Here is a 9875-nt window from a genome sequence, read left to right as displayed (position 1 = left end):
AGATTCCTCAAAAATCTACAAATTGAACTACCATATGATCCAGCAATCCCACTCCTTGGTATCTACCCAAAGGACAGAAGAATACTTAATCAGAAAAGTGCTTGTACATCGATGTTTATTGTGGCACTATTCACAATTGCTAAGTCATGGAAACAACCCAAATGCCCACAAACAGATGAATGGATAGAAAAACTGTGGCAGACATACTCTATGGAATATTATTCAGCCATAAAAAAACAACAAAACCCTGGATTTTGACCAGAAGTGGATGAATATGGAAGATTTACTGCTGAGTGCAGCAAGCCAGGCTATGAAGGAGAGGCATTGTATGTCCCCACTTAATATATACCGAATGTCTGCACTCTATGACTGAAACTGATTGACTAAAGGATATAGAAACACAGTATATAGATATAAATACCAGATACAGTGTGTGTGAAAGACGAGGGTCTGAGGAAGGATATTTAGAAGAAAAATAGGGAGCCAAAGCATTAATGGGATAAATAAATATGGTATTATCTGTTGAAGTTATTTTATAGTTTTATCAACTGTACTAGGGAGAAATGTTCACCTGTTGAAATATTCATTTTGTAAGCCAAATAATAACGTGATTGAATATATAAAAGAAAATGAAAAAAAAAAAAAGATCCTGAGAGGGGAATGGAGGAGAACAAATCACCCAGGGGGTTATTTCTCACTTTCTGTCTCTCTCTATCTCTCTCTGTCTTTCTGGCGAGTGCACACACCGTATGGCAAAAACCTCTCAAAAATAATAATAATGTTAACCTCAAGGCTTGGTTATTATGATCAGGTGGATATAAAGCACTTAACACTGAACCTTAACACTAACACAGCATGTTCAATCATGCTGTATTTCTTGCTACTAAGGACTTTTCTAGTTTAATATTGCATAATATTGAGGCTTACTTCAACCATCTGGAATGAAGAGAAATATCATCCTGTTAAGGACTATTTTATTCCATGTTTCTTTTTCCTTCCATTGTAGTCATACTTATCCGTTTGCCGCAGTCATTGAACTCAGGCTTCACACTCCAGGGTCAGTCCTTACTCGGGACAGGACTGAATGAAGTACCAAGTACTGGAATGAAGTAAGTACCAAGCTGCCTTTTGCCTCTGATACCCTACACCTGCTACTCAGACCTTTGCATAGCTTAACATATATGTCTTGAGTGTCTGACACCTTTCTGCCAAAATCTCTTTCTTAATTTCTGGAACATTTTATATCCAAGATGCATACTTCTTTCTTTCTGTGTCTACCTGTCATTTAAACAGATGGAAGACTTTGCAGCCAGTGCATCTGGTGATAGATAAAACAGAAACAAAAAGAAAAAGATGTCTTCCAGGCCTTGGTGTCTAGAAACCCAAGTTCATTCATGTGGCTCTGAGAGTGGTAAACGTTTCCTTTATTTTGCTATAGTAAAGAATGAAAGAAGCAAAGTTGAGGGAGGGGCAATCCCAAGAGAAAGACTAGAACAGAAGGAGCAATGGCAATGGAATGGAACCTGACTGCAAAGAGCCACTAAGAGAGCCATTGGTGGAGCGCCAAGAACATAGAGTTGAAATCATCAACTGTAGATGATCGTCCTTCACTAAAGGAAGCCCCTTTAACACATCAAGCCAGGGAGCAACACTAAATATCCTTCTTGAAAGCTTCTTCATTCATGAGGTATTCCCTTCAACACCTCGACATGCATCTTCCTTGACATTAGAGGTGAGAACAGTCTCTGAGCAGACTTCCATTGATCTCTACGTGAATTTCAACAAAACTCATTTCATTAGTTTTCTATAGATGTTCTAGTAGTTTAGAGTAAACTCAGTAGCTTAAAACAACATAATGGAGGCCAGCAGATTGTGTAGTGGTTTTATCACTAGACTCTCATATGGTCAACTGCAGTTCGAGTCCTGGGTCAAGTGGCTTGAAAATCACACCAGACTCATGTGTGTGCATGCCCAAGATCCTGAGAGGAAAATGGAAGAGGAGGGACTGTGGTGTTACCATCCCCCTTGGGGGGTGATTTCTCATGTTCCCTCTTACTGTCTCTGTCTCTCTCTGGCACATGCATGTACCCTAAGGCTGAAACCTCTTAAATAAATAAATAAATAAGTAAGTAAGTAAGTAAATTACAAATTTATTATCTTATGGTTCTGGAAGCCAAAAGTCCTAACATCAAAATGTCAGTAGGGCCATATGCCCTCTGCAGGCTCTAAGGGAAAATCAATTTCCTGGTCTTTTCCAGCTTCTAGAGGTCCTCCAAGTTCCTTCACTATGGCCCCATGTAACTTTGACTTCTGTTACTGTTATCATCTCTTCATATTTGACTGTGGTCCTTTTATCCCCCTCTAAGGACCTTTGCAACTTCACTTGGCCCACCTAAAAAATTTAAGATAGTCTTCCCTTCTCGAGATCATTAATCACATCACCAAAGTTTTGTATGCTATGTATAGTAACATATTCATAGGTTCTGAGGATTAGGATCTGGATGTCACTGGGGGAGACACTATTTTACCTACCCTCCATATTCCAAGATCATGTGATACCAGAATCTTGTATCTCTTATCTTCTGCCTTCCTGGTTACATCTTTTGCAGTTTTTGAAGTTCTTGGCATCTGCGTTAGACTTTAGGTCCACTCCTGTTAAACCAACATTGTGGGTAAATGAATTGCCAGGTGGGAAATCCAACACCAGTGCTACTCTCATTGTCACCCTCCCCAGGGATGTCTATCTCTAATTCACTTTAGTCAGCCTCATTATTGTTTATACCACAGGCCTTATCATCATCCTCCTAAAGGTCTCTAAATCAATATATTACATATCCTTACATTTTCCTAATCTCCTTTAAGTATGACCATTCTTCTTATAATCAAAGGCAGTAACTTTGGTGCTACCTTGAGCTTATTGATCTACTTTTTTCTCCCTCCTCAATTATAGTTAATCACAGACTTTCACTAATTTTATCATATACTTGTGTGCATATTTATACATATCAATTCTGTCTTCTGCAGTTCCCTTCTCCCATGACTGCCTTGTCAAGACTCACTGACCTATGAGTCATTGTCACAGCCTCCTAATTATTATACTTTACTGAGGCTCTGACCCCCTCCAATTCATTTCCCACAGTATAGAATGTCATCTAACTAAGATACAAATCTTCCCTTGACATTAAAGTTTTTGAAGATTTTCCTTGTCAGATAATCTTTCAAAAACCATCCAGCACTTCATAGGGCTTGAACTGCTTGGCACAACATATGGACAGTCTCTGACGCAGCCCTTACCTATCCTAGCAGTTTCTTCCCTCTACTCTTGTGTTGTAATGGATCAAATGTAGTTCCCTCAAAACACTATTTTGTTTCTTGTGTCATGTCTTTCCTCACTTTATTTCTTTTGGATAGAATTCCCTTGACCTTTTATTGTAACTTACTCCTAAAGTAATATGAACATCACAAACTTCTTTGGAATTGCTACTGTATGTGAGCAGACACTACCTCCTTCCTGGGGATCTTGTCTAATTTGCTATTTCAGGTTCTTTCAGGGAATGAGGATGCTGAGGCTCATAGAAGTTAAGGAAATTGCCTCAGACCGAATAACTGGAAGAATTGGGTTTCTTTTTTTTGAGAGGTTTTCACTGTAGGGCACGTGCGCTCACCAGACAGACAGAGAGACAGAAAGCAAAAGATCACCCCCCAGAGGGGACGGCCATGCCGCAATCCCTTCTCCTCCATTCTCCTCTCGGGATCTTGGGCACGCACGCACACACGCCCAGCATGAGTTTTAAGCCACCGGGTCCGGGACGCAAACCACAGTCGACTACATGGGAGTCCAGCGACATAGCCATTACACTAACTGCTGGTCCCCCAGAACTGGGTTTCTAATCAGAGTTTGTCTGGTGCCAAATTCCGTGCTCTTAAACCCTGTATCATAATGTCATTATGCAGCTCAGGATCTTACCTGTGCTCATGCTCAATAAACTTGACTCTGAAAGGCAGGTGGATGAAATAAGGCATTTGGGATGGCAGATAAGTGCTTGCTGGTCTCCCAAGTAACTTAGAGCTGCAGCTACACTGTCATTATCAGCCTGGTTGGAGAAAAGAGGTGGCCTCAGTCCCATGCAGTGGCCTGCACACACTCTCCTCTTGCAGTTGGCAGCCACAAAAACTAAAAAGAGAAGGAGTGACATGTCTTCATGTTTTATTTTTATTGTCTTTAAAGTAACAGATGTAATTTTAATTGATCTCTGCTAAAAACTACTCAGGGAAAGCCAGTAACTGTCTCAGCCCCTCATGTGTGAGAGCCATAACATAAACCGGCCCCGAGGAAAGGGGTTAGCCAGTTCTTTTCGTTATTTTACATCATCATAGTATTAGAAAGACAAAGTGTTATCCATCAGTTTAGATTCAAGGTGCAGCTGGCAGCCAAAATTAGTCTCTCACACTTCCTATTTTTTCTTGAGTTCTTCTATGTTGTCACAGTAAGGTTTCACAGCATCCTCCCTGAATGTCTCTTTCAGTTCATCCCAGGTGTCCCCCTTGGCCTTGCCCTTAAGGTCCAACATCCCTGGCTTCTCTGTGTTAATGTCACCCACAGTCACTTGTTTGTAGTGGCTGTAGATAAATAGCATCTAGTTGTCCCTTGCTTAGTCTTGAGGTGCTAACCTCCTCAGCGGCTTTCCCAAACTCAGCCTGAGAGACACAGACAAAGCTGTAAGGATTCCTGGGTGCCCATGGAGGAGGCAAGAAGCAGGAAGTGACAACCTAAGACAGACCACCAAGCACCTTTAGAATCACAGGTGCTGGTATCCCATCTCTGCCAATAATGTGTTTCATTTAACCCAATATATGTGTAATACTTTTCTTCTAATATTCAATCGATACCAAAATTACTAGTAGCTATTTCACATTCCTTTCCTTATGTTCTGTCTTGAAAAATCCAATGTGTGTTCTGAGCTTCCAGCACATCTCAATTTCAACTAACCACACAGCAAGTGCTCGATAGCCATAGGTGTCTAGTGGCCACCCCATTGGATAGCATGGATGCATGGATGTATACCCTTATGCTTACTTTCATTTCTAATCCATCTGTTGGGTTCTGAGAGAAACCGTAAAATCTCCCATTAAGTTTGTGGCCTTTTTGTCAGTTCTTAATCACATTTTTTCCCCTAGTGTTTTAATATATTTTTAATATATTTTGAATATAAGAAATGAATAAAAGTTTATATCTTCTAGATGTATTACACTTTTTATCAGTCTAAAATGTCTCCCTCTTGGGGCCAGCTGATGGTGTGGTGGTTAAGCTGCTAAATTTCCACTAGACCACAATTGAAGTCCCAGACCCGGAGACTTAAAAATCACACTGGGTACTCATGTGTGTATGCCCAAAATTGCAGGAGGAAAATGGAGAGAAGGAATTGTAGCATGGCCTTCCCCCTCTGGGGGTGGGGGCTGATTTCTCAATTTTCCTCTCTCTGTCTCTCTGTCTTTCTCCACTGAGTTCATGTGTCCTAAGGCAAAAGCATTAAAAAAAATGATATTTTATCCCCAGGTTTTTGTCTTGTTATTTTTATTAGGTGTCAGAGAATTCATGATGAGTCTTTCTGTGGAAAAATGTGTCATGACTTTTCCCACAACCCAATATATTATGTATTAAAACTTATTTAGGAATAACTATGCATTTTGCCAGTTTATTAGCCCACTACTGTTTCCTGCCTCCCTTTTTGCATTCACTTACTGTTTTGCTACAATATATTCTTAATTTTTCAGTAAAGCTTTGTGGATGGTCAACTTTGCAGGTTTATGTCTTTACTTTGCACTCACAGTTAAATGCTAATGTGGCTAGGTATGGCACTCTAAATTTAAACTCCTTTTCTCTCACAGCCCTGAAGCTACTCTTTTATTGTCTTTTGGTGTCTAGATCTATCAAAACTTTAATACCTACCCGGCATTATATTATAAGTTGCTTTACTTCTTTCTGGAATCCTTTTTTTTTTTTTTTTTTTTTTTTCTTCTTTGTGTATTTTTTTTTTTTTTTTTTTTTTTTTTTTTGCTATAGGGCATGTGCGTTCACCAGAGAGACAGAGACAGGGAGACAGAAAGCAAGAAATCACCCCCCCAGGGAGGATAACCATGCCGCAATCCCTTCTCCTCCATTCTCCTCTCAGGATCTTGGGCATGCACATACACCCGCCCGGCATGAGTTTAAGCCACGGGGTCCAGAGCTCGAACCGCAATCGACTACATGGGAGTCCAGCGACATAGCCACTATGCCAACTGCTGGTCCCTTCCTTCTGGAATCTTTGAGGATACTTTCTTTCCATGTAAGTATTTGCAAGCTTACTCGGATGTTTGTCTATCTCTATCTGTCAATATCAATCTAATTTGTGTGTGTTCACCCTACTCATCCTACTTCGGGACTTGGTGAGACTTTCTATTGCTTGAAAAAATAATCACGTAATCCTTGTTTATCATTCATTGCATGCATACCATAAAAACCATACTGTAGCCCACAAAATACATCTATTATATGTAAACCAGAATTCCTAAATTTAATTAATTAGTTTTTTAAAAGAAAAATTAATCATCTTTTTATATTCCTTCTCCCACTTTCATTTTTTAATGTTTATGCTATAAGAACTCCTTCAAGATAGATATTGGGACAGGGGCAGCAGGTGGTATAGTGGTTAAGATGCTGAACTCCCAGATTGTCAACAGTGGCAAGTCTCAGACTGAGTGGCTTGAAAATCATGCCAGGTGTGTATGAATGCATGCCTAAAATGCCAAGAAGAGAATGAAGGAAAAAGGATTGTGTCATGGCTATCCACCTGAGAAATGATTTCTCACTTTCTCTGTCTCTATCCAGCAAATACATATGCCCTGGTGGGGGGTCGGGAAGAGGGAAGAGATAGATGCTGGGCCTCTAAAATATGTTGCACATTTCAAATTTCAAACTAATCTTTTTCTATGTTGTCTATTTTGCATAATTGTAGAAGAGATTAACTTCTCTTTATTTTCCAGATGAAAAATTTTGTGTTCAGTCCTGACTGCAGACCATTTACACTTTTGGAAATCATGTTTCTAATTTCCAAGAATGCTATCTTGGTCTTCAACAGCTCTCTTCTCATGGCAGGGCAGTATTGCAATATATTTTCACTATACAGTAAAATAGCTAGGATTATTTTAAAGATATTTTTGTATTGCTAAATTACCTCTATCTTTCTGGCATCAGTTCTGTTCATTAACTTTCTTCCCTTTCATTCTATTTTTCTCCCTTCAAATCTCTTGTGCCTCTACTAGTGTAATCACATTAATTAACTTAGCACCTAGTTGAACAGTAAAAGACAATTTAGGTTTACGAAGTGCTTGAGTAGTCTGTTTTTTCCAAGAGTTCTTTTGCTTATGTACAGAACTGTATATGAAGGGCTTCATATAACTTGACTGAAAATCTGGCTCCACTTAAGGATGAGCAAATGTTGAGCACAAGGTCAAGTTTGAGACCCCTTTAATTTTCTAACATGGACTTTGCTCTTTAGTATAGAAAATTCTGGAGTATTTCTTCCTTGGATAAAGCTCTCTTTCCTTTGTGTAATCTCTCTGAGTCTATTCAGAGATCAGGAAGTACTTCAAGCTCTTTCAAGGCTTCTTTATCATCTACTAACATTCTACAGGGAACATCTTCCCCAGGCACATGGCTCACTTACTTTAACATAAGGCGCCCACTGCTTGCTCTAGTATGAGGTGAGATTCGTGGTTAGGATGAGTACTGCCTCAGGACTCTACCTGGCTCTTGGTTTGTACCCCTTACTGTTTGTATTCCTCACTCTCAAAGTCCTGCTTTGTTTTTCACAGAGTCTTGTTTATATCGATTATCCTCATTTAATCATCTCAACGACACAGCAACAAGAGCAAAGCATGGATTATTATTCCCATTTTGTCAATAAGAACCGAAATTTAGAGAGCTAAGCAATTCACTGAAAGCTGGTGTGAAAAAGAGCCAGTTTTCCAATTCCATAGTCAGAGCTTTCCACCCAGTCACTAACCCCCATCCTCCCCCTTGGGGATCTAGAAAGAGCATTACTTTCCTTAAAATGTAACCCAGTATAAACAATTCTGACATTGAATTAGCCAAAAAGGAAAAAAAAAAATATGACTCTGAGTGATCTTGTTGTAGCATTTTTTAAGAAGACAAACCCTGATTTAAAACAAGGTTGAAATACTAAGGAAGATGAAAATAAAGAAAAATGAGCTTCTAAATTGGCATCTCTCAGTTTTTCCAGAAATATGCATGATGACAATTTGCAAGGAACATAAAATTGTAAGCAGCGTGTGCAGTTGCAATTTCAGCTTCCAAACATTTGTCGGTTTTAAACAGCCTTTTCAATGGCTTCCAAAGGGCTGTCAGTGCTTAGGCATAAGTTGATAAAGAGCTTTGATCTGGGAAAAGATTTCCAGGATAGCACAAGTCTTCCCAGTTACAGAGTTGAGTGAATTAGAGAAACTTTGAATATGTTTCTAAAGTGTCTGGTCAATTGTAGACTAAATGAACCATTGAGAAAAAAGGAATTTAGTTACCAGTTATAGGAAAGATAGTTGGACCTTTTTTTTTTTAATTTTGAGAAAATACTTATAACTCAATTTGCCATTTTAACCATGGTTAAGTGTACAACTCAGTGGCATTAATTACACCCACAGTGTTGTACAACCATCACCACTTACCTATTTCCAAACCTTTTTCATTATCCTAAATGGGAACTTCATAAGCATTAACTCCTCACTCATACCTTGGTAATTTTTAATCTATTTTCTGTCTCTATGATTTGCCTATTTTAGATACCTCATATAAGTGGTATCATAAAACATTTATCCTTTTGTGAATGGCTTATTTCACTTAATGTTTTTGAGGTTTATCTCTGCTATGGTGTATATCATAATTTTATTCCTTCTTATGATTGAATAATATGCCATTGTCTATGTGTATGTGTGTGTGTATTCTATATTTGTTTGTATCCACTCATCTGTTGATTGACATTTCATTTGTTTCTACTTTTTGGCTATTCTGAATAATGTGCAATTGCCGCGCAACTGACGACTCCGGAGACGGTCTTCTCTACAGCACTTTATTTTCCCCAGGTTCTGAATACAGAAGTTCTTCCCTTCCTCCCCAACCCTAGGACCTTATAAAGGGCCCCTGGCCAATCAGGATGTTGTCCACGTGTGCGGAAATCAGTTCTTGGGTAGGGATTGGCTGCATGTGATGTTCCCGTGCTCTCCACGCTCCTCGCGCACCACTTCCTTGAAGTTGTTTACAACTTCGAGCGCTTAGTGAGCTTCTGCTAGGTGCCATCTTTAAGATGAGCGCTGTAGGCGATGGGCGGGGGCGCTCCACAGATAAGTATGTAGTTTTTCAGCCAAAAGCTGTAGTTTAATTTGGAGTATCAGAAAGATCTTTGGCAGAATGACTCCACTCATGGAGCTGATGTTCACACCTAACAAACGTTGCAGTAGCTGCAAGTTGAGTTTTGGGCCTAAGAATGCACTACACTTTCAAAGGAAACTATGATTCAAGAAACCCTCTTACTACGAAATGTTGAGAAAGAACTAACACATACTTGATTGTTCCACTTACTTCACTTTGGAAGATGAATAACTTGTGATGTTCAGTGAAGCTCTACTTCAAGTTATGGAAGCATTTTAACACTGTATTACAGTGGGCATTTAGAAATAGAGCTTACTTTCTCAAGATAAGTATGTAGTTTTTCAGACAAAATCTGGAGTTTACTTTGGAATATCAGAAAGATCTTTGGCAGAATGACTCCACTCATGGAGCTGATTTTCACACCAAGCAAACTTTGCAGTAGCTGCAAGTT

The 9875-nt window shown here is 39.3% G+C and overlaps 1 pseudogene; it reads right to left on the bottom strand.

Moving 5' to 3' along the window:
* Positions 1 to 4454: 4454 nt before the first annotated feature.
* Positions 4455 to 9875, bottom strand: part of LOC102489735 (acyl-CoA-binding protein pseudogene) — an 8165-nt pseudogene continuing 2744 nt past the window's right edge.

Source organism: Tupaia chinensis, unplaced genomic scaffold (genome assembly GCF_000334495.1).
Source record: "Tupaia chinensis unplaced genomic scaffold, TupChi_1.0 Scaffold000217_1, whole genome shotgun sequence".
NCBI lineage: Eukaryota > Metazoa > Chordata > Mammalia > Scandentia > Tupaiidae > Tupaia > Tupaia belangeri.
The sequence above is the reverse complement of the archived record's forward strand: the minus strand, read 5'-3'. Positions and strand labels throughout refer to the sequence as shown.